This window comes from Tachyglossus aculeatus, chromosome 20 (genome assembly GCF_015852505.1).
Source record: "Tachyglossus aculeatus isolate mTacAcu1 chromosome 20, mTacAcu1.pri, whole genome shotgun sequence".
Taxonomy (NCBI): domain Eukaryota; kingdom Metazoa; phylum Chordata; class Mammalia; order Monotremata; family Tachyglossidae; genus Tachyglossus; species Tachyglossus aculeatus.
The window spans coordinates 24,574,066-24,598,125 of record NC_052085.1 but is presented as its reverse complement, the minus strand read 5'-3'; the positions used below and the strand labels follow the sequence as shown (position 1 = coordinate 24,598,125).

Here is a 24,060-nt window from a genome sequence, read left to right as displayed (position 1 = left end):
TAGTGGGTGATAGCAGATTTAGTCATGAGATAAGGAAGCACTAACTGAAATAGAGAGTAAAAGTAAAATGTTTCTTCCCTTCCTCTCACTGAGGAGACATCTATCTTTCTGCCTTCCTCATCTAACATGATTATTTCCAAGTCCCCTGGAAAGGCAGGCTTTCCGGAATGAATGACAGAATGAAACATTTGGATGGATTATTATTATTATCATTATTATTTTCATCATCAGTTTGTTATTACTTTGTTGTTCAGAGGGAAGTGAGAGAAGCAACATGGTGCAGTGAGTAGTGCACGGGCCTCGGAGTCAGAAGGACCTCAGTTCTCATCCCAGATCCGCCACTTGTCTGCTGTGTGACTTGGGGCAAGTCACTTCACTTCTCTGTGCCTGTTACCTCGTCTGTAAAATGGGGATTGAGACTGTGGGCCCCACATGGGACACTGACTGTGCCCAACCCGATTTGCTTGTACCCACCCCAGTGCTTAGTACAGTGCCTGGCACACAGTAAGCACTTAACAAATGCTATAATTATTATTATTACTATAATTTGTTTTGAGTTATCCTTGGGCTCAAATATGTCACATCAAAAATAAATATAGCAAGTGCAATATTAATAAAGCTTCCATACTTAGATCATGGTCTGCATGTTCACAAGAAAACGTGAGATGTGAAATAGTTGTTTTCTCTCAAGGTCGCACCTGGAGAGTTTCCAGTACTCTATCAGTCTCGGCTATGGGAGAGAGAGTGAAGTGGAATGGCGTACCCATTCCATTTCTAGCTTGGGCAGTAGCTAGGGAGTGGAAGGCAATCTGCTACAAGTCAAAACTCACCCGAGCCGGGCAGCAGCAGCATGGGAGAGAGTCGAGGGCAGAGACTCAAGTTTACTGCATGGCAGGAGGCAATGGTAAACCACTAATGTATTTTTACCAAGAAAACTCTATGGATACACCACCAGAATGATTGCAGGTGGAGAGCGGGGCATTCTAGGAGAGATACATCCATGGTGTCGCTATGGGTCGGAAATGACTCGACGGCATAAGACAAGAAAACAGTAGTTAAATAAGAACACAATCGCCTTTGATACTTTACAACTATTCTTCTATGATAAATGCAAAAGACTCTCCAAGATTATTATCACTTGCTGAAGTTGTGATAAGTATTTTAGTCCATCCCTTGCCTTTCACTTTGTGGTGGGCTCCAGACAGAAATTGTTTTCTCTGTATCAAACATATCAAGTACAGCCTGGCTCCCAAATAATTACATCACCCGCCAAATGAGTAATATAGAAGTCATTAGTCTTATTGAATTAGGCTCCTGCTTTCTGAAGACGTTGGGTTAAATTGCTATGACTGCCTCAGAGATTTCAGGCAAAATGAAATTCAAATCCTGTGTTGAATGTCTTTACGAAGTCTGCTTAAATCTATTCTTGAAAGTGTTGAAAGCATCTAGCCTCTAACTGAATTCATACTAAAGATGGCTCTCTTGAAGTGACATTGTCTAATGAAAAGAGCTAGGGCTGGGAGTCAGGAGTCCTGGGTTCTAGTCCTGGCTCTGCCACTGAACTGCTTTGTAGATCAGAGAGGCCTTTTCTTGCACCATTCCCCAAGTTTTAGCACAGCATATCAGAAATAAGAATAACTGCAATACCAAAAAAGGTTGCATATTGCATCATGATCTGCATTTTGCAGGAAAAATTGAGCCATAAAATAGCAGTAATATGAGAACACGATTACCTCCAATGCTTTCCAACTATTCTTCCACGTGGCCTTGGGCAAGTCTTTTAAATTATCTGCATCTCAGTGTCTTCATCTGCAAAATAGGGATAAAATACCTGTTCTCTTTGTCTCAGACTCTGATATGATTATTTTATAATCTCCCACAGTGCATGCTCTTAGTGCTTCATAAATACCATCATTATTCTATCTCCCTCCCATCGCTTCTATTCTCTTTCATATTCTTCATCTCTTCAAGACTTTAACTCTCTCCAGTTTGTCTTTTCCCTCTCTTCCAGTTTTGGCATCGATAAAGGACTAATCGGAATCTCCCTCTGAAGAATCAGAAAATGTTGGGACAGATATGCATGTGACTGTTAAAGATCTTTGGCTGAATGTGCAGCTGGACATAACCTAAGTCTTCAGATGGGGCTGTAGTGATGGACCATTACTCTGACATGGACTGTCATATCCTGTGTTCTCTCTAATGTGCAATATCTATCCGGTAAATAGAGACACACCTGGCTCAAAAGTCACTTCTAAAGAATATTGATCAGGGACCTGATTTCAAGTAGTTAGCACAGTACCCCACGCAAAGTAAACACTCAGTAAATACTACTGATCGAAAATGAAAACATATGGAGGATTATATCTATGGAAGATATTTCCTCTCTTTTCACCCATGTAGAAGCATACTGAAATGCTATTTTATTCCTTTATCCATAGAAGGGCATAAAGAGAATAGTATAGGTGATTAATTCACATTAGCAAGACAAAGTACATAGGAGTGGAAACAGCTAGGTTAGTTGGATAGGTGGGAAGATGGTTTTTCTATGGTATTTTTATTGCCCCATTCACCACTCAAGAGTCCCGTTATAGGGCTTCACACTTCTCCATCTCTGTTGCCACATTACTGATGTCTGTCCATGCATATGTTTCCCCCATTCATATAGGAAGACTCCATCCTAGAAATGGAAAATCACTGAACAAATAAGCTTGTTTGTTTTTTAATCTATTGCATGTTCATTATGTTATGAATAACCACTTTGGACAGTGTGGTAAACAGTCTGATGATCTATTTGATTCTTTGCCAGGTATGTAGTTGATAAATTAACTAAGTTAGCTATCAAAAGCTGGATGCCCTTCAATGGGGATAGGGGCAAAGAAGGTCCTAGGGAGGAAAAAAATGATTTTCCATGGATACACAAAGAAAAGTGCCTGGTATATGTTTAACGACAACTTTTTTTGGCGGGGGATGGGGGTGGGGTGGTGTTGAAGTTATGAGATTGAATAGAGCACATGATGAATCTGAAACAGTGCTGAGTTAAAGTTGGTTGATACATACTCCTCGAGGGCCAGGATTATGCCAATTATACTCTCCCAAGCACTTAGTCTAAAGTTTGACATACAGGAAGCACTAAATAAAAGCACTTGTTTGAACGATTGAAAAACATAGTATGAAAAACATATGGTTCAAATGCATACAATGAATAAGAACCAAGGATTAATCCTTTGCAACAATATGACATCATTTAGAGGCTTATGAGGGAATGATTTGCTATTTTGTTCTCCATGACTTAAATGCAGAGAAATTATAACTAGACCAGAAAGAGACCCAAAGACAATGAAAGGGAAAATAGTATTTATGGGGAAAGATATAAAGAATGGAGGCTATTTAATCTAGAGAAAAGAACTGACAGGGTAGCAGTTTTTAATTATTTGAAGTTTTATTGCAAGGAAGATGGTGAGCAACTCTTTTTCATTTCCTTAGAGAAAACAACTAGAGTAAATGGATTTAAATTGCAGCAAGTCCAACTTAGGTGAAACCATGAGCAAGATTTAATTGACAGTAATGGTGATGAAGCACTAGAAGGAGCTATTAAGGAGAGTTGTGGGATCCTGCATCCCAAGAAATATCTAAAGACAGAGTACAAAGTATCTGACTTGTTTGTTTTAAGTGTGACCATGAATGCAAAATGCATTTCAGTTTTATGATGACCACTGTATTAAGTGCTGAAGAGAATTGTTAAACCATTTACCAGCAAAATAAGTTGTGGTTCCTGCTCTCAAGTAGCCTTTAGTCTAATAGGAAAGACAGGCTAAACCGTAGAAAGATGAACATAAGATATGATATGCCATTGTTCAGGCCCATTAAACGTATGCCAATATACGTGTACTGACATTTGGGACAGGGATATTCATAAGCAGTGGGGTACAGAAAGAGGTTAATCAAGGAAGGCTTCAAAATGGAAGTGTGTTTTTAGCATACCTTGAAGAGGGTAGGGACATGACTCGTGAGGAAGGAACTTCAAATGAAATTGGCTACTGGTAACCCTTATCTTAAATGGAAATATTGTACGTGAGAACCAATTTTCTCTCAGAAAAATAATCATATAAGGGGGTTTAGTTCCTGGTCCAAGTTTGGACACCCTACTTTTAACTGACATTATCAAACTTTTTTACTACAATTCACTGAAATTAGGTGAGTAGCATAGCTGCAGTAATATATTTATATTGAGTTAGGTTTCATGATAAATTCCTCTCCATCCATTCATCAGCACGCTGGTCCAGACACTTGTATTATACTCTCCCAAGCACTTAGTACAGTGCTGTGCTCACAGCAAGTGCTCAATAAATGCCATTGATTGGTTTTCATATCCCAGCTTGACTGCTGCATTCTTTCATTCATTCAATCATATTTATTGAGCACTGAATGTGTGCAGACCACCATACTAAGCGCTTGGAATGTACAATTCAGCAATAGAGACAATCCCTGCCCACACAGGGCTTACAGTCTAGAACAAGTAAACAGGCATCAATATAAATAAATAGAATTATAGATATAAACTTTTATGCTTAAGTGCTGTGGGGCGGCGAGAGGGGGATTGAGCAAAGGGAGAGAATTGAGGTGACGCAGAGGGGCGGGGGAGTTGAGGAAAAGGGGGGCTTAGCTCCTTGCCATTCTCTGTGCCTCCAGAAGTCTTTCCAGTCCATACTTCACTCTGCTGCCCACATCATTTTTCTAGGTCGTCTTTCTGCATACATCTCCCTACTTTTCAAAAAAAAAAAAAAGTTTGATATCAACTAGAAACTCCAGCCCCTTGGCTTTAAAGTGCTCAATCATCTCTCTTCCTCCTATTTATCTACTATTACCCCAGCTCACAATCTTCTTTTCTCTCCAACTAACCTCCTCCTGTACTCATGCCCATTTTTACCTTGCCAACCTTTCACTCATGACTTCCCCACTCTGGAAACTCACTCTGTCTTCATAGCCATCGTATTTTAGTTCTCCCCATTTACAAAGCTCATCTAAAGCAGCATGGCCTAGTGGATAGAGCACAGGCCTGGGAGACAGAAGGACCTGAGTTCTAATACCAGCTCCTCCACTGGTCTGCTGTGTGACCTTGCGCAAGTCACTTCACTTCTCTGTGCCCCAGTTACCTCATTTGTCAAATGAGGATTTAGCCTGTGATCCTCATGTGGGACATGGACTCTGTCCAGTGAGAATAGATTGTATCCCCTGGTGCTTAGTACAGTGCCTGTCAGTAAGTGCTTAACACATACCATTAAAATAAAAGAAAAAGAAAAAAGGAGGTCTTCGGGGAGTAACCTCTAATCTCCCCACATACCTTTCAACTGCTACTCCATGTGCCACTTAGGCACTCAAGTCACCTGAGCCCTAATAGAATCCATGTACCTATCTTTTATACATTTATTACTTCCCCTGATCCTGTGTCTAACCACACTGGAGTGTAAGCTCCTTGAAGTCAGAAATTATGTCTTCTAACTTGATTGTACAACCAGAAGCACTTAGTACAATGGTATGTAGCATCATAAAGGTGCCTGATATTGGAAAGTCAAAACCCATGCGTCTTAAAAAACAGATACAGGGGGTAAATTTAGCAATATTGTAAGAGCTCTTTGCCCTAACTTGAAATGTCTGAACTCAAGGACTTCCTGCCTGCAGGTTTTTGAAGAAAGGTGTGACATGATGCTATTCAAATTTGTCTTACTTTTATAGATATCAAATAAACTGTAGAGGAAAAGGACTGCTTGAAGGAAAAATTTCACAAATAGGTCAAAGTAACTACTTCTTGATCTAGAACACTCACTGTAATGAAATTTTTTGAACACCTATTGAGCTAAATTCAATTTAGAAAGTTCAATAGATGCACATGCCATGTTCCCTGTTGTCAAAGACACATGAAGATCCATGGATTGGGCAGAGAATTAGGAAATAGGGATGGGGAACTATTGAAGGTCTCATCTGTTCTATTTTTCTATTAATCTAGAATAAATATCCTAGAAAATAACCTACTTTACAGGTTTCAAGTATTGAAAATACTAAACATAAATATATTGATACCATCATTTATGCATATTAGTTTGGTCTCCACCCATTTTTACTACACTGTGAAATTTTTTGACCCAAATCAGCACGTGGGATCATGAAGATATGGCTTAATTTGCCATTACGGAATTTTAAGATCCCCAAATGGAGCACAATTATTTTAATATCGAGCTGTTAGTGTCATGTTAAATTGCACAAAGTTTCAAATATTTTTTAAAATCTTCTGGAATCTCATAATTTGAACTAATTTAGCATTCAATATCCCAATGCTAATTATCATAAATTCCTTTGGTATTCATTGTAATAGCACTAATTATCATGAAATTGTTTGATAGTCATTGTAATATCACCGATCATAAAGAATTCATTTGACATTTATGAGGACAGCACATGTATTTCCTGCACATACAACAGTAATTTGGCATCTGTAAAGCATTACGTAATGGAGGCAAACATCAAATGTTACTCAGATTTTAAAAATAAATAAGAGGCTAGTCGCCATAAATTCGGAACATGAGACACCAACCAAATTGTTTGGGAAGTCATTTTCTGGACACTTCTGCTCACCAATTGATTAATAACCTTAATTAATTGAGGTTCTTTTTACTGCCTTCAGAAAGATAAGAGTAAGATGATTTGTGATAATGGCACATTATGGATTTTTGAAACTTTCCAAACCAGAATTTACCTAGGCCTGTATCACTTCATTTTTAGAGTACTCTGGAAGTTCATTTGCATCATATAGTAATTCATTATGAAAATGTAATCGGCACTGGGAATAATCAAACAGCCTGAACTATTTTCGGATATATTATCTGGCTCCCACAGACCGAAATTCCCTGTTAGCCTGGACCATTGAAAGACCTTTAGTGTTCCAGACCACAGGGTCTTGGGTGTACCAAAAACTGCACTGCCTCCATTGATCTTCCATCCTGATTCTTGAAGATTTGAGAAACATGGAGCCAACAGTTCACCCTATTATCTTTCCCCTCCTGCTGTTAGAAAGGTATCTGTGACTGTGACATGGATATTTCAGCTGCTAAACCAGGGTCTTCCACATATGCCTTAGACTCCATACCCACTTTGTACAAGCCCCTGGTGCTTTCTAATAATAACAATTGTGGTATTTGTTATGTGCTTACTATGTGCCAGGCACTGCACTGAGCACTGGGGTGTATACAAGCAAATCGGGTTGGACAAAGTCCCTGTCCCGCATAGGGCTCACAGTCTCAATCCCCATTTTACAGATGAAGTAACCGCAGCCCAGAGAAGTGAAATGACTTATCAGGACCACTTACCCAAATAATTTGACACCAAGATGTCAGGAATACTGTCCAGGCTTAAATCTAGGGGCAATTTTCCAGAGAAGTGATTAATCAGGGATCCAATCCTCCTAATAATAATAACGATGGTATTTGTTCATTCATTCAATCATTCAATCATATTTATTGAGTGCTTACTATGTGCAGAGCACTGTACTAAACGCTTGGGAAGTACAAGTTGGCAACATATAGAGACGGTCCCTACCCAACAACGGGCAAGCGCTTACTATGTAGAAAACTGATGTTCTACAGTTGCTGGTATTTATAATACTTTAGCTCTGCTGGAGGGAATCAGGAGGCATGGGTTCAGTCTTGAATTTGGCTAATGTGAGCAGAGACCACACTTGTACTTTGCAATGTTCAGCACTTTTGCCTACCTCTTTGCTTGTTTCCCTCCATGTGCCAACACGGAATGTGAGTAGCAGGACCAGGAAAATGTGAACAGCACTGAGCAAGCCACAAGAAACAACATGGCTTAGTGGCAAGAGCATGGGCTTGGGAATCAGAGGATGTGGGATCTGATCCCCAAATATACAGTGTGATGGTTTGTTTACAACTCAGTTCATATGAAAAACCTGGTTTTGATTTTGATATTCCTCTCAGCATCTTAACCTTTTAAAGATGCTTTAATATTTTTTGCCTAGATTCTCTAAATGATAATTCCAAACAGCTCACTCCTCCTTCCACGTTGGTGGCATTTTGAATCGATTCAATCTCTGAAAGATGGAGTTCAAAGCAATTACATGCACACTTTCCTGATGCTCAAGTGCAGCTGCTTGTAAGCATCTTTTTCCATTTGAAAGGGAACTTGGGAAAAAAAGAGGAATGCGGAATCCAACTGGAAACACCATGAATCTGCTAAGTAATGATAAATAAAGTATAGTTAGAGAGATGTCCCTCTGGAGCTGTGGGTACATTTTTAGAAGCAGAGGAGGAAACCATCCCCACTGTTGGTGTAAGAATATTTGGGCCTCTTACATGGGAGAAATAGTTCATCCTTGTGTAAAGATTATCTCTTTGGGCTTCAATACTGGCCAGGTCAGAAGTAGCTTTGCGTTAACCTCTGTGTAAATGCCAGACACATAGGGAAGGATTTTCAGATAATTTTCATGTTTTCTCTCTCACATTGGTTTTCAGTTCTTATTTTGTGCCACTGCTGCTCATTCCATCCCTTTAAGCCCTCAGTGACCTTCTTGCAGGTACAATATGATATCCTCACACTGACTGGAAATCCTCTCCTGGTGTAAAATAGGGTGAAAAAATACCCCACTAGATAAATGGCATAAAATGATCATTTGAGTCACAGGATGGGAAAATGCTGCAATATGTCCACTGATTTTATTCAGGATGGCATGGGATTGGGGTGAAGTGAAATAGGACAGGATTTACTGAGAGTGCAGCTCAAGGGTCTGAAGTGATGGGTGTGTAGACATTGCAGTGTCAAACCTACCAGGGGGAGGAATTTCTTGGATCTGAGCAGCAGTGAGGCCTAGTGGAAAGAGCATGAGCCTGGGAGCCAGAGGATTTGGGTTCTAATTCCAGCCCTACATTTGTGTGACTGTGGGCAAGTCACTTAACTTCTCTGGCCTTCTGTTCTTTCATCTGTAAAATAGGGATTTATTGCCTGTTCTCCCTCCTAATTAGACTGTGAGCACCAGATGAAACAGGAAATGTACCCAACTGAATTTACTTGTATCTACCCCAGCACTTAGAACAGGGCTTAACACGTAATAAGCATTTAACAGATACTGTCATCATCATCTGCAAAATGATGATTCATTCTCCGTTCTCTCTCCTAATTAGACTGTTAGCCCCAAATGGGACAGGAACTCTGTCCAACCTGATTAACTTGTATCTACCCCAGCACTTAGAACAGTGCTAGACACATAGAAAGCACTTCAACAATACGAGAAGAATACTAATCTCCTATACCCCCCTTGAATAATTGAGACATCCTAGGAGAATCAGGATTACAAAGGAAATAGACAGAGACCATGTCCTAGCTGGGTTTACTGTTTAGCAGAGAAATAATTTTCAGGATCTTTCATTGGTTTAAGGTGATCTTGTTCTAATTGAATCAAATTCAATTATCAATAATTCAAATTTGGACTGAAACATAGTGTCAAGCTTGTCATCTTTAACATCTTTTCAGTTTCCTGCCAAAGCATACAGGCTCTCACCTCCTGAGGATCCAGTATCTGCCAACTGCCACTCATTACAATTAAGACTCACTTAGATCTGACAATGGGACCAAGCAATTGGGTAATTATCACATTTCTAAGGTATCAAAAAAAAAGATTATTCTTCCCTGTTCCTCCTTGCTCCAGTTGTTCACCTTGACCCGCTTAGATACTTTGCTTGATACTTTTTTGTGTGTTCTGCGATAATGATAGCTCTTTTCATAACTGCAATTTCTGAGACAGACAGGCTTAGTTGGAGATTCCAATTATTGTAAAGCTCTAAGCTTGGAAGACTTCCACTAGCTTCAATCATTGATGCTCAGAGCAAGACTTTCCCTGAACACACCAAAGGTTGTCCCTGTCCATGGGTGGGGATCTCAAAATACAAAGGATGAGGCAATTTTGCTCACTCAGTAAATGTGGAGTAGGGATAGAATTCTTCACTTCAGTTTTTGAGTCTCTCCTTATTGGCTCTCAAACCAGAGACAAGCTTCAGGCTCCTAGCCTTTTTAATTGTCATTCACTCCAATCTATTCCAAACAACTCCATAAGCCACTTAATACATTTTTTTTCTCTTTTTGGTACTTGTTAAACACTTACTATGTGCTAGGAACTATACTTAGCCCTGGGGAAGATGCAGCATAATCAGGTTAGACACATCCCTGTCCCACATGGGGCACACAGTCTAAATCAGACAGAGCAGGATTTAATCCCCACTTTTCTCCTTTTTCATTCCACGGATTTCTCCCTCACTGCTGCAGCCACTAGAGTCTCCCCAAATCTTCACATTCAACTCTGTCTGTCCTTAAAAGGCCAGCTCAAATTCCACTTCCACAAGGAGGAGGTAAATTGAGAAGAGCAGTTCCCCTTGGCACTGACCCTACTGGAAAAAACTCCCATCCAACTACAACTCTTCCAAAATAGCACAATAAATCTATCATGTATTTTTCTATCTAAACATTTTAGATTGTGACATTCTTGGGTATTATACGATTATATGGGCCTTGCTCACTCAGCATGTGAGCAAATATGAGAAAGGAGCTGGAATGAGTGGTGGCAGCCCTGTTGAAGAAGAACAAGAAGGGTAAGGATAATTCCAGGCCCCCAGCAGTCCTGTCTTTCCTATTAGAAGTAATCAATCAATCAGTTGTATTTATTGAGGGCTTACCGTGTGCAGAACACTGTTGTGAGTGCTGGGGAGAATACAGTACAAAAGAGTTGGTAGATATTTTCCTTGCCCACCAAGGGCTTACAATAGAGTAATAATAATAGAGAAGCAGCATGACCTAGTGGAAAGAACCAGGCCTGGGAGTAAACGGATTTGGGTTCTAATCCTGGCTCTGCCATGTGTCTGCTTTTCCGTTAGAGTTCTCCCCAGAACAGTGAGCAAATCTGTAACTATTCAACAAGTGTTTATCAAATGCAACACCACCCCTTCCATAAAGATCTCAGCCACAGAGCCCCCCCTCTTAACTTCAGGGGACAGGTCTTCTCTGCTTGACTAGATACAATATGGTGCTCCAAAGTTAATGAAAACCATTTTAGGCAGGGGTAAGTGTTAATGATGCTAATTGAACACTTACAACTGCCATCCCAAAATCCAACACCTCAGTGGCACAGCCAGAGACAGTTTATACCTACAAGAAATTGCTGAGACTAGCCTGGGGCCATGCTGAATAGGCTGGCGAGAAGAAAGGAGTTTGTGTGGGAGTGCATAAGAGGAGAATGCCTTATCTATAATGCCTTATCTATAACAAGTACCACAAAGAATTCTTGACTGCTATTCAGACTCAAGCAAGGGGAGGTGCAGTTATGTTTTGTTAATTTCCTGTTCTTGTTTTTTTTAATCCATTATATGTGAAGAGTCCTAATAGAAAATTGTTCCCCTCCATAGTGTCTCATGAAGTACTTTATTGGTATAGGAATCTATGTCAAAACAGACCATAAGATTCAAATATATAATAATAATGATGATGATGATGATGGTATTTGTTAAGCATGTGCCAAGCACTGTTCTAAGCACTGGGGAGGACACAGGGTAATCAGGTTGTCCCACATGGGGCTCACAGTCTTCATCCCCATTTTACAGATGAGGTAACTGAGGCACAGAGAAGTGAAGTGACTTGCCCAAAGTCACACAACTGGTAAGTGGTGGAACTGGAATTTGAACCTATGACCTCTGACTCCAAAGCCTGCGCTCTTTCCACTGAGCCACGCTGCTTCTCTTTCGGGCATTTGGGAAAAGATTCAAAGCCTAAAAATTCTGTTTGTTTGTTTTTGGGGTTTTTTTTTACAATTTCAACTCAAAGGAATACCAAATGGCTTGGCTGCCCACTAGGACATCGTGGTAATGAGAAATGCCACAGCTATTATTAATAAACCCTTACTCTGTGCCAAGGTACTGTACTATGTGCTGGTGAAGATACAAAATAATCAGGTTGGACTTAGTCCCTGCCCCATGTGGGGCTCATAGGCTAAGATGGAGAACAGGTATTAAATCCCCATCTAGACAATTCTGAATTGTCTGATAAACAGAGACAGCATAAATTATTCTTCAAAACTAATTTTGAAGGGTCCTTCAAAGCACTTATTTATTTAAAAAAATGAATTTGAATTACTTTTGATTTACAGGTATTATTTTTAAGGAGGGAAGTGAAGTCATAAGATCCACTTTGGTAAGTGCAGCTCTGAAATTTCACTGGTAGTAATGAAATAAATATTGGAACATTGTTTATTGCTTGTTCATCAGGGGATGCAATTTAAAGAGAATTCAGTCTTCTAGAAAAAACATCATGAAAATGAATTCTTGTCTGTTGTCAAAAAAAACCCCAGAACAATCCGATTTACACAATTCTGCCCAAACCTGTGCTTTGACTCTACATCTTGGGCAAGAATATTGTTAGGGAATTAGGGTAGGTTCATCTGACAATGCTAGCCTCTTTGGCTGCAGAATGATGTGGTGTTAGAAGATATGGGTTGAAAGTGTGTACATTGGGTGACAATGAACGCAGGTGCAAACTACAATGTATGCAGTCCTAAATGCAGAGTTTTCAAAAACATAGTTCACATAATATGAAAGAACTGAATATATGTCAAATCTGTATTATTTTATTTAAACAAATTCAGTCAAGAAAAAATAGTGGTTAGAAAAGTGTCCAGATTATTATCTTGCCCATTAATCTGGGGGTGCATGTTAAGAGGAAAGAGCTAGTGCGTATTCCTTCAACAAGTATATTTAGATTGTTTTTCTCTAGGTCTTTTAGCATCGGAGGTTTTATACGGAGTAGGTTTCCTAGGTTACCACCAGTTCTGAGGAGGAGATATTTCATTGCCTAGCATTAAAGGAAGCATTTGGTATATACCTGTTCATTATTAGTAGATTTAATGCAAAAGTGCATGTATTATCAACATATGGGAATAATTTTCAGACATTTAATGCATTTTATATTCATTTTGTTGTTCTTCGATCGTCATCTTTTACCAGTGTGCTATGAAATATTATACAGCTATATAGGATAGGGTTGTCTATTTTCGAGGTTAATGCTAGTAATAGTGAATCCAATCGATGGGTATAGTTGTGTCCGAAAAGAATGGTACATGTGAACCTGACCATTCATCCCACTTGGTGAGCCCGTAATGATCGTTCCTTACAAAATGTCAAGGTTCTCTGCATGCGGGTTTGTACTATGAAACCTTCAAAAAGGTAAAATAGATAATGCAAAGAGATATGATAAAGAACATCTTTGGCAGAGAGCTAATAACAATTTTTTTAATATAGTATTTAAGTACTGTGTGCCAGGCTAAGTGCTGATGTAGATACAAACTAATCAGGTTGAACACAGGCCCTGTCCCATATAGGGCTCGCAGTCGTCTTCATCCCCATTTTACAGATGAGGTAACTGAGGCACAGAGAAGTGAAGTGACTTTTCCAAGGTTACACAGGAGACAAGGGGCAGAGTCTGAATTAGAACCCGGGTCCTTCTGACTCCCAGGACCGTGATCTATCCACTAGGCTGCTTCTCCAAGTAGAAATGTGACCACGACCCCGTAGTAAGATAGGGACTGTGCTAGGATTGATTACTGTACACCCAACCCTGGTTCTCAGTATAATTCTTGGGAAATAGAAAGGGCTTAAAAAATACTGCAATTATAAATGGGTCTGGATGGAATAGAGTGGATTTTTTTCCCACACCTGTGGATATAGATTATAATTTTTCCATAGGTATTCCAAATCCAAAGGACCAGTGTACATACCATCTAGACAGGCAACCACTGATACCTTTGTTCATCTATCCTAGATATATTCTCTGGCCTGTGGCAGCGATTGTGCCATGGATCGATCAGCAGTGGTGGGTATTTTGGGATGTTTGCCTGATTTCTAACCGTTTTTAGTGGTAGGATTGAGACATTTTTATAAACATTCATCACTGATTTGCCTTTATTGAATGGCTATTTTGTTTTAAATATTAATATGTCATTGGTTCAAAATGTCAACTTTCAGGTCAGAAAATGCCAGTGTGAAACAAACAAATCAATCCGTATTATTCACTGAATATCTATTGTGTTCAAGCATTGAAGAATTTGGAGAGTACAATAAAATACATAGATCTGATGCTTGCCCTCAAGGAGTTTCCACTATGGAAGGGGAAACAAGACACAAAAATTATTTACAGAAAAGAGGAACGAGGACAAGGGCAAGCATATCTGAGTATAGTAGTAGCAGAGAGCTGATTAAATCCAGTGGTTAGGTGTTTCTGCTTAATGTTGTGGAGAATGGGTTAATTGTGGCTTAGAGGAATAGGAGACAGGTTCAGATTGATGTTTTAGAAAAAACAATGCGTTTCAGCAAGTTGTTCCTCCCTCTAGACTGTAAACTCGTTATGGGCAGGGTGTCTGCTTAATCTGTTGTATCGTGTTCTCCCAATCGCTTAGTATAGTGCTCTGCACATAGAAAGCACTCAATAAATATAATTGATTGATTGGAGAAGAGAAAAACTGGAGGCAGGGTGACCAATGAGGAGGCTCACAGTAGCTAAGCTGGGGTATGACAAGAGCATGGACCATTGTGGTGATTCTTTTGGATGGAGAGGACAGGCCAGATCTTGGAAATGTGGAAGAAAAAATCTACAGGATTTGGCAACAGATTAAATCTAGGGATTGAAAGAAAGGGATGAATCAAGGGTAATGCCAAAGTCATGTTTCCCTGGAGACAGAGAGGACGGTGATATTGGCAAATTTACAGGACAAGCCACATTAAGGAAAGAGAGTAAAGCCAGGCATAAGAAAATGTGAAGGATTAGAGATATTCCATTTGGTAATATTAAAATGAAACTTTTTCTGGACCATTGAAATATAAGGTGTTGAAGGGGTATTATGAAAAGAATAAATACTAGTAAGATTGTTGAAAAATGTTCTGGCTAAATGCTTCGTGAATCTACACAATCACTATCATAGCCAATGGGTATTGGAGAATATTACAAAATGTAAATTTGGTGATAGGTGGCTCTTCTTTCCTGAAGATGACACTTTTTGTGTTTAAAATTATCTTGCCTTATGACAGCCAATTAAGCCCAGATTTTCATTTTAAGAAGTAATATCCCATTGTATTGGAAGAGAAAGCTTCCATTTTATTGGGCAGACATTAGCTGTAACACTTTAAATCTTTCAATTGATCACATTTCTTACTTTGAAGCCTTTCCTTTATCAGTGGCAAAAATTAATGAAGGATATCCCTGCTTTTATTTCTGAATTTGAAAAAGTATAACTATTTTCCATTCATATGTTAAAGATGTGAGGATTATAGGAACAAGTACATTTTGAAATAAGCTTGACCATTTTACCTTAATACCACAAAGCATCAATACATTTTTACCAATTTACTACCTCCTCAGGAATTAGCCAGGTGACCCATTAAAAAATGAATAAAAATCATAATAATATTTTACTATTGCAGGATGTTGCTTTTCATGTGTGAAGTTGTAGTTATCAAATAAATCTAACAGTGGCATTTTGGGGACACTTATTTTGTGCAGCGTGGCTCGGTGGAAAGAGCACGGGCTTTGGAGTCAGAGGTCATGGGTTCAAATCCCGGCTCTGCCAGTTGTCGGCTTTGTGACTTTGGGCAAGTCACTTCACTTCTCTGGGCCTCAGTTACCTCATCTGTAAAATGGGGATTAAAACTGTGAGCCCCCCGTGGGACAACCTGATCACCTTGTAACCTCCCCAGGGCTTGGAACAGTGCTTTGCACATAGTAAGCACTTAATAAATGTCATCATTATTATTACTGTAGGGATTCATAATTAAGCCTCATGCGTATAGTATATGTTCAGCTCCTAGAGTAAGCTTTATCATTTTTTTTATTTGGAGTTGGGGACTAATATGTGGCATAAAAGACAATATTGCTTACATTTATTATGAGTTTGATATGTAAGGTCTACATTTTATTGGATTTTATACTCTCCCCACCATTAAAGCCCTACTAAAATCTTTATCTCCTCCAGGAAGTTTTTCCAGACTGATATCTCATCTTCCCACTCTGTTCTTTGTCCTTCTACATTGCCTCTGTTCTTGCATATATACCCCCTAAGCACTTAGATACTCACCCCATCCCCAGAGTAGTTATGTCCACATCCTAATACATTGTAGTTTCCCCTATCTCTAAATTATTTTATTATTGTCTGCCTCCGCCATTAGACTGTAAGGTCTTGTGGCAAGGATCATGTTTAACAACTTTACTGTACCCCTCCAGCACTTAATACAGTGCCCAGTACAAAATAAGTGTCCCCAAAATGCCACTGTTAGATTTATTTGATAACTGTTCAACTATTTATTTGATAACTGTCCAATTGTTCTGATCGATGATTTGAAGAAATATGCAATTCTAATTCCCTAAGGTCATAGGTCCAATTTTTAAAGGAAGAAGAAGCATCCAAAATATCACACTTAAGAATGAAATATGGTCTAATAACCTTAGAGAACACCATGGCCAGATCAAAATAGGATATGTGCTAATGTTGAAAAAGGACGGACAGTACTGCAACAATGTTTATTACCCTTATTATTATTTATTACCTTTATTATTCTTTATTGATCTCAAGTTTGGTCCTGAAGATAGACATGTCTGGTCAACTGATTTGAGTCCTCTCTCCTTAGAATGAATTTTCAAACCCTTCTGCATTTCCTAGCAATTCTTCTGCAGCAAGAACTGTCACAGAGTTTAAAGAGGTTTTCCAACTCATAGGACCATAAGAATCAAACCTATACCTATAAATTATTTCCACTCCCAGAAAATATCAGTGGGAGTGAACACATGCAATAGTTCTTGAAAAATGTTTCATATTGGGAACAAATTAATGTGTTACTGAGGTGTTCTAATCAGGTATGTGTTTAACCTTTCAGTATAACTTTGGTTAGTAAACATGCTTAGGTGTTTATTTATTGACAAATGAAGGGTTTTATGAAACTCCTGTAGTTTTATGCACCTTTCCAGCCTGAATCTCCTTCAATAAAACCTGTAATAAAAAGACACCAATTGTAGTATTTTGTATGTACATTGTACCTATTTCTATGGAATTTATTTTATTACTTTTTCAACACTGAGGCCCAGGAACTTAGATTTCACATTCTACTACACAGTGGAAGAAAAGTAGCCAAATTTCCGTAACACTAAGGAGGATTGTGTATGCCCGCTTTAGTTTAAGAAATTGATTTATTAGTTATCATGTAGCATTTCTACACACAGTTATTGTGATGTTTTAGATCATGAGGAAGCAGAAATAATTATGGTATTTTGTTAAGCACTTACAATGTCCCAGGTGCTGGGGAGGATACAAACAAATCAGTTTGGATACAGTCCCACGTGAGACTCACAGCCTCAATTCCCATTTTACGGATGAAGTAACCGAGACACAGAGAAGTGAAGTGACTTGCCCAAGGTCACACAGTGGCAAAGGCAGGATTAGAACCCATGACCTTCTGATTCCCAGGCCTGTGCTCTATCCACTAAGCCATGCTTTCATAGCATACTGTGAATAGTATATGTTCATAATATTCTTTTGTGTTCACCAATAAATGCAGAACATGTGTAGTGTCCTTACTTGTGGTGTTGCATTTAATAATTATGGTACTTAAGTATTTACTATGTGCTAAGCATTAAGGTAGATGGAGGATGATTAGATGTAAGCTCCTGTGGTCAGGACACTCCCAACAACACTATCATATTGTACTCTCCCAAATACTTAGTTCAGTGCTCTGCACACAGTAAGCACTCAATAAATACCACTGATTGTTTGGACAGGACATGCCCAATCCCTTTCCCATCCAGGACTCGTAATCTCTGTACTATATTAATCTCATCATTAAATCCTCGTTAAATTGGGGCCCAATGAAGTTAAATGTTTGCCCAAGTTCACTGGTCAGGTCAGTGGCAGAGCTGAGCCTAGAATTCAGGTCTCCTGATTCCCAGCCCCATGATTTGTCCACAGGATTGCACCATCCGTACAGTTTTTATGTGAAAACTTGCATCTTTAAAGAATAAACCACTTTAAAGGCAATAATGAAAGAAATAGCTGTGTTTAAGTAGAGATATCAATATCGGCATTATGAAATGGTCTTCAGTTTAAGAGCGTTGAGGATGTTTATTTGTAGTGTTTTTATTTGTCATCCACTATACTGTTTTAACAATAGTAGATTGGGATCTTGAGAACAGACAGTGGAATATTGAAACACAAGGTCAAGAGTTGGATTTTATGCATATTCAGGGCCATTAATGAGCTCAAGGATTTATCATTTTTCAGTTGTCTAATCCTCCAGGCGATGTCCCTTTAAAAAAAAAAATGACTCCCAAACGAAAAACCCAATTTGGACAATCATTAGTGCTGCTCCTTCAGCTGAAGTAGTACAGAGTTTTATTATCTGAGTAGAAGGTCATGGCTTAGTTGTACTCCCTGTGTTGCCGGTGAGCAATTAGCAAGTGTCCATGATCTCCTTACCAGTGTATATCTAGAGCACTGACTAATTACCCCCCTCCCCCCCACCAAAAGATACCCTCTGGTACAGAGATACCCTTGCCCCATCATAAATATAATTGCTTATTTACCTGATTACTTACTTTTTCTTTATCTACATATTAACTCTCCAGGAAGTCTCATTAAGGCATTTTTTGAAATAGCGTTTATGGCTCAAAGCCAAGTTTAAACATGCCCATTTTGTGCTACTAGCTCTAGAGAATGATGAAATGGAATATTTTTTTCCAGTGCGGAGGATGTGGCTATCAGATTTGCTCTCCTAGCCACAGTTTAAGCAGGCAGCATCCCAACTGGTGAGAGAGTAGACCACTGAAAATGTACTTTCAACTGGGGCAAAGGGATGCAGAAGTCTGATTCCTCTGTTTTTTTCTCCTGTTAATCTCCTCTTGGCTAATATCATAATCAACAGCATTTGTTGAGTCATTGTCAGTTATATTCATTGAGCACTTACAGTGTGCAGAACGCTGTACTAAGTGATTAGCACTGACAACTTACTGTGTGCAAAGCATTAGTGTTTGGGAACATGGGCTAGAAGTAAAAGATACATTTCCCATCCCCAAGAACTTTACAGATAATAAGGGAGAGACGGGCACATTAATTGCTAAATGCATCATTTTATTATAAAGTAAGGCAAATGATCTCTGAATTACATTTTAAAATTAACAACTCTCTCTGGAGTCAGAAATTGAAAACCAACACCTGAATCATAACCCTACTTGAAAAGTTTATTGGCCAGAGCTACCCTCGTGTTTAAAGCACATATATGATTTATTTTAGGGTTATGTCAATGCTAAAATCTATTTGTGTAAGGAAAGAATAATACATTGAATGAAATTCTACAGCACACAATTTTCTGGCTTGTAGCAATATATTACTCAAGACCTGTGGAAGCTAAGTATTTAAATACATAAAGCACTCAAGATCATCTAAAGTTTTTAACAACTAAAATGAGGTTAAGTTTGTTTACATCTTGAGGATGTAGATAATAAACAAATATGCTGACGCCCAAACTCACCTTTTAAAAACAGGCTTTCATTTTATAGGTGTTTATTATGAACAGCAAGCTTTTTACAAATGATTAGGCTCAGGATGGAAGAGTGTGGAATGGCTTGATTGCATTTAAGTTGAAAGGGACATTAAAACTGTTGATAAGCTATGTTTTTTCTAGTAAAACACAGTGACATTCAAGGAGATTTTCAAATACATTTCTTTTCTTACTACGGGATGATGTTCCTGCAGCTGGAATAAGTATGTTTACGTACTAAATATTGGATATTGGCTTAGTGGAAAGAACATGGGCCTTGGAATCAGAGGACCTGGATTCTAATTCTAGCTCCGCCACTTTACTTCTGTGTGACCTTGGGCAAGTCACATAGCTTCTCTGTGCCTCAGTTCCCTCATATGTAAAATGGGTATTCAATACTTGTTCTCCCTCCTACTTAGACTGTAAGCCCCATGTTGGGTCTCATTATCTTGTATCTGCCCCTGTACTTCATACATGCTTGACACATAGAAAGTGCTTAATAGATGCCGCAATTATTATTACTATTATTATTATTATTATTATTACAGGATTCCTGAAACTTCAATTTATTATCCACATTTTCTCCATTGGGCACATGGGTAATTTGTTCCCTGCTTAGCAGTAGAAGAAAAATATTTTTCTTGAGTCTTTGAGGAATATGACCACCATTTAGATCATCGTCCAGATGATGAGAATATTTAAACTCAGGAGGGTCAGATGAGGATCCGCGTGACCTAGTGAAAAGAGAACAGGTCTGGAAGTCAGAGGACCTGAGTTCTAAACTCGCCTCCACTTCTTGACTGCTGGGTGGCCTGGGCAAGTCACTTCACTTTTCTGTGCCTCAGTTTCCTCATCTGCAGAATGGGAATTTAATGCCTGTTCTCCCTCCTGCGTAGACTGGGAACTCCCATGTGGGATAGGGACTGTGTCCAAATCAATTGTATTTACCCAAGCAATTTGTATACTGCTGGGAAAATAGTAAGTACTTAAAAAATACAATTATTATTTTTTTGCCTTAGGTTGTGATCCGCATGTGGGCCAAGGACTGTCAGACCTGATTACCTTGTATCTTCCCCACCACTTAAAACAATGCTTGACATACAGTAAGTGCTTAACAAATATTATCGTTATTGTTATTAATATTATTATTCACCTTTATTTATCTTAGCATATGATAATTATTTGGCTATTCTGCTGATTTTCATCTGCATTTGTTCAGCTTGGTGGAGATGAATTGGGAATATTTCAGGGTTATAAATTGTAAGGAAACTTTAGAAGCAGATTTGCCTAGTGGATAGCTTGCAAACCTGAGTGTCAGAAGGACTTGGGTTATAATCCTGGTTTGGCCACTTTAATAATAATAATAATAATAATGGCATTTATTAAGCACTTGCTATGTGCAAATCACTGTTCTAAGCGTCTTGGGCAAGTCACTTAATTTATCTGTGCCTCAATTACCTCATCTGTAAAATGGGGATTAAGACTGTGAGCCACACGTGGAACATGGGCTGTGTCCAACCTGATTAGTTTGTATCTATGCCTGCATTTCCTGGCACATAATAAGCACTTAACACATACCATAAAAATAGTTTTGATGTGAGAGGACCACTTCCATGCCAAGATTCTATTCTTAGTAATTCTGAGTTACCTCTTGATGCGGGATTATGCATGAGTTTAGTGAAATGGACACCCTCGGCATTCTTGATGTAGATTAGACTGTGAGCCCACTGTTGGGTAGGGACCATCTCTATATGTTGCCAACTTGTACTTCTCAAGCGCTTAGCACAGTGCTCTGCACACAGTAAGTGCTCAATAAATACGATTGAATGACTGAATGAATCAGTAGAATGTTTTGTCACTGCATCAATTGCTGATGTATTATTGAAGTGACACACCATTAGAAGCAACATCCAGTTCAGTAACTTTGATGATCACTGGTTGTGAGTAGGGGCTTTCTTTCTAATAGGCTGGTCATCACCTCAGTCTTCAGATTGACTGTCAATCCCTGGCAGTAGGCAAATTCCATATGTGAATATGTGGATGTTTCTGGGCCACCGTCACTTCAAGCGCTTAGTACAGTGCCCTCTGCATGTAGTAAGCACTCAGTCAGTGCAATTGATTGAGTGACTGTTGCTGCACTGAACTCTCTCAAGTGCTTAGTTCAGTGCTTTGCACACAGTAAGTGCTCAATAAATGTGATTGCATGAATGAATGAATGATTGATTGCCACAAAGCAACTGAACCAACATCAATCAATCATATTTATTGAGTGCTTACTGTGTGCTGAGCACTGTACTAAGCGCTTGGGAAGTACAAGCTGGCAACATATAGAGACAGTCCCTACCCAACAGTGGGCTCACAGTCTAGAAGACATGGAGCATTAGGTTCTTAGTGAGCATCTCCAAACTGAATAGCCGCCACCTTCAAGGCCGACACAGAATTTAATGAGAAGCAGCTTGGCCTAATGGAAAAAGCATGGGCCTGTGAGTCAGAAGACATGGATTCTAATCCTGATGTGGCCTATCTGCTGTGTGACCTTGGGCAAGTCACTTAACTCCTCTGTGCCTCATTTATCTCATCTGTAAAATGGGGATTAAGACAGTGAGCCCCCTGTGGGACAACCTGATTACCTTGTAATAATAATGATGGGATTTGTTAAGTGCTTACTATGTGCAAAGCACTGTTCTAAGTGCTGGGGAGGATACACAGTGATCATGTTGTCCCACGTGGGGCTCACAGTCTTAATCCCCATTTTACAGATGAGGTCACTGAGGCACAGAGAAGTTGTGACTTGCCTAAAGTCACACAGCTGACAATTGGCGGAGCCAGGATTTGAACCCATGACCTCTGACTTCCAAGCCCGTGCTCTCTCCACTGAGCCATGCCGTTTCTACCTTGTAATAATACTAATACTAATACTAATACTAATACTAATAATAATGGCATTTGTTAAGTGCTATGTGCAAAGCACTGTTCTAAGCACAGGGGAGGTTACAAGGTGATCAGATTGTCCCACGGGGGGCTCACAGTCAATCCCAATTTTACAGATGAGGGAACTGAGGCACAGAGAAGTTAAGTGACTTGTCCAAAGTCACACAGCTGACAATTGGTGGAGCTGGGATTTGAACCCTTGACCTCTGACTCCAAAGCCCGTCCTCTATCCACTGAGCCACGCTGCTTCTCTCTCTTTTACCTATCCCACAGCTTAGAACAATGCTTGGCTCCTAGTAAGCACTTAACAAATACCACAATTATTATTACTGTAATTAATACTTTGTGCTATTAATGGATCCTCTTCTATGCTGAAAAGATAAGGGCCACTATACAGTACTGCTGCCTAAGTCACATCGGCAGTCCAGGAGTGTGTGATTGACACAGCTAGGTGACAGCTGATTCTAAAAATCAGAGTTAACTTCTTTCCAGCAATAGAAAGCAGAGAGATTTGGGTTGTTACTGCAGTCAGCTTTCTCAGTAGATTCCATTTTTATTGTTATGTGAAGTTTTATCACTCTTCTAAACTTCCAATTTCCGAGGCACACAGGCATGTGCAATTTGTGTTCCAGGACAAAAGCAACCAATGACTTAGAAAATAACCATCCTTTCCGAACTAAACTTTATGGACTGGCCATTTTAGGGTTCTCACTCTTCAACCATCAGCGCTCCTCAGGAAAAAATATTAAATTTGATGCCTGCTGTGGAGATGGGAACTTAATAGGGGAAAAACCCATTTGTCCATGTCCTGGATGCCCTCTCTCCCACGTTCTCTGTCCCTGTCCTGAGAGACAGCCTTAGAATCACTGGGGAGATTCAGACTTTCTTTCTCCTATTGCCCATCGATTCACCTAGAGGGGAAATAGAGATGTTGGGAGGACGAGAATGATGAGAGGTCAGCTAGCATTTGGGGTTCAGATTTTCCCCTGATGTCACTCTATTTCCCTGTTTAACAGTCCTAAACTCTGTTAGTGGGTATCTTGAAGGGTTCACAATAGAGATGCCCAATGGCTTTACTACATACAGTTGGGTTGTGAGTCTTTCTCCCTTTCCCATTTAAGCCCCAGAGGCCTTGGCATCCACAATCACAGAAGTCAAAGCTCTGGGGCGGAACTGGTGGGTGATTGAACTGGGACCTGGCCCCATAAGGAGTCAAGGCTGGAATCAAGAGTAAAAACAAGGTCTCTTTCTGTCTTTCTTTTTATTGGCCATGCCTAATAATAACTGAACATCAGGCAGGAAAAAAAGACCACAGAGTTGGACCAGAATCGCCGATAGGACTATTATCCAGTGACTACAAATATTATCTGCGTGAATTTCCTCAAGACTCTCTCGATCTTATAACCGATGAAAGTGTTGATCATTTGAATAACTGCAGGGTTTTGTAAAAAATTAAAAGAAGTCTTTCCTTTTTAGGAGGTAGAAAATGCACTATAAACCAAAGGTACTATGA

General features: G+C 39.4%; 1 non-coding gene across 1 annotated transcript; it reads left to right on the top strand.

Moving 5' to 3' along the window:
- Positions 1 to 680: 680 nt before the first annotated feature.
- Positions 681 to 820, top strand: LOC119941660. The gene has a single exon (XR_005455250.1). It is a non-coding gene; the product is annotated as a small nucleolar RNA SNORA7 (small nucleolar RNA).
- The last annotated feature ends 23,240 nt before the right edge of the window (positions 821 to 24,060 follow it).